A 2,419-nucleotide genomic window follows, 5' to 3' on the forward strand; every position below is an offset into this window, starting at 1 on the left:
CCCCAAGAAAACTCTGCTTTCCCTAACCAAAGGACTGTTAAAGGGGACAGGCTAGCAAGTCATAAAACTTTTACACAATCACTACTATACTCTAACCAAACACCACAGAAGAACTGCAGCCCCTCTCCCCGCCACATCTCCCAGCAAAGACTGAGGGAGACTCCTGCCTTTGACAGGTTGTAACACACTTCAACACCCTGCTGGTGTGGTGTCAGAGAAGGCTCAGTAGAGGGACTTTCATCTCCACTGGCTGGCAACAAACCTCCCACTTACCCCAACAGTCAGTGGAGACCATGTGGAGACCCTAGACTTAAGCTTCCACCCAGCAGTAACGAGGTGCCCCTCCCACTCCCTGCTGGGGTGATGTCAGAGGAGGCCTAGTATAGAATCACAACTTTCACCACTGCAATGCGGAGGATACACACACACATTGTGGTGTCTGTGGAGGTCACTCCGGGAGCAGTAATGACGTTCCAGTTCTTCCCTCCCAAGCGATGGTATTATCATTGGAGGCCTAGTGGGGTGTCAGAACTTCCACTTCCACCCAGTAGTATCGAGGAGTCCCTCCCTCCCTCCCCTTGGGTGTCAGCAGAGGCCAAGTGGGGAACCTGGACTTCCACTTAAACCTGGCAGAAATGAGGCATCACTAGCCATTAGGAAATGCAAATTAAAACCACCTTGAGATATCACTATATAATCATTAGAACAAATAAAAATAGCGACAATACTAAATGCTAGTGAGGATGTGGAGAAACCAGATCACTCGTATGTTACATTTTCCATTCTGGAAAACAGTGTAACAGTTTCTTAAAAAACTAAGCATGCAACCACCATGCTACCTAGCAATTGTACTCTTGGGCATTTATCTCAGAAAAATGAAAACTTGTATGCTCTCAAAAACCTGATACATAGGATATATTGTTCATAGCCGTTTTATTTGTAATAGCCCCAAACTGGAAACAACCAAAATGTCCTACAATAGGTGAATAGTTAAGTAAACTTTGATATATCTGTACCATGGAATACTACTCAGCAACAAAAAAGGAATGAACTGCCAGTACACTCAACTCAAATGTATTTCAAGGGCATGGAGCCCTGTGACACAGTGGTTAAGAACTCAGCTGTTAACCAAAAGGTTGGCAGTTCAGATCCACCAGCCGCTCCTTGGAAGCCCTATGGGGCACTTCTGCTCTGTCCTATAGGGTCACTATGAGTTGGAATCAACTCGAGGACAGTGGGTTTGGTTTGGGTTTATGCTGAGTGAAAAAAAAAAGCCAATCTCAGAAGGTCACATGCTGTATCATTCCATTTATGTTACATTCTCAAAATGATAAAATTATAGAGATGGAGAACAGATTATTGGTTGCCAGAGATAGGTATGGTGGGGGAAGGGGGATGGGTGTGGCTATAAAGGAGATCATTGTGATGATGGAATAATTCTGCATCTTGATTGAGGTAGTTACATGAATCTACACATATGATAAAATGACTGAGCTATACACACTTTAGACCAATGTCGATTTCCTGATTTTGCTATTGTACTATTATTACTGTAATGTAACTACTGGGGAAAGCTGAGGGAAGCATACATGGGCCCTCTCTGTACTATCTTTGCAACTTCCTGTGAAGATATAATTATTTCAAAATAAAAAGTTAAAAAAAAATTAGGATAGGTAAAATCTTAGAATTGGAAAGACCTTGGATAGTGTGTGTCAAATTTTACTGAATCTTTCTTTAAGAAAAAAAACCAAACCGTTGCTGTCAAGTTGATTCTGATTCATAGCGACCCTATAATCTGTCTTCTAGGCATCCTTAAAAGATGTTTTTGCTTAAGGATGGGAAAACCCAGAAAAACAACTCTAAAAAGAGGGTCTCTGGGTGGAGTCTTAAGATAAAAATCTCCTAGGAAGCTTTAAAGAATACTAATGCTGATAGCATTAATCCAAAAAACACAAAATAATGTTGGAGAGGCTGTGGAGAGACTGGAACACTTACACACTGCTGGTGGGAACGTAAAATGGTACGACCACTTTGGAAATCGATCTGGCACTTCATTAAAAAGCTAAAAATAGAAGTACCATATGATCCAACAATCTCACTCCTTGGAATATATCCTAGAGAAATAAGAGCTGTCAGACAAATAAATATATGCACACTCGTGTTCATTGCGGCACTGTTCACAGTAGCAAAAAAGATGGAAACAACCTACGTGCCCATCAACGGACAAATAGATAAACAAATTATGGTATAGTTACACAAGGAAATACTACGCAGCAATAAAGAACAATGATGAATCTGCAAAACATCTTACAACATGGATGAATCTGGAGGGCATTATGCTGAGTGAAATTAGTCAGACGCAAAAGGACAAATACTGTATAAGACCACTATTATAAGAACTTAAGAAAAGGTTTAAACA

General features: G+C 41.0%; 1 protein-coding gene across 2 annotated transcripts in view; it reads left to right on the plus strand.

Moving 5' to 3' along the window:
- LOC101343223 (rho-associated protein kinase 1) overlaps nt 1-2,419 on the plus strand; it is a 66,453-nt gene that overhangs the window by 5,484 nt on the left and 58,550 nt on the right. The window lies entirely within an intron of this gene.

Source organism: Trichechus manatus, unplaced genomic scaffold (genome assembly GCF_000243295.1).
Source record: "Trichechus manatus latirostris isolate Lorelei unplaced genomic scaffold, TriManLat1.0 scaffold00256, whole genome shotgun sequence".
Taxonomy (NCBI): Eukaryota; Metazoa; Chordata; class Mammalia; order Sirenia; family Trichechidae; genus Trichechus; species Trichechus manatus.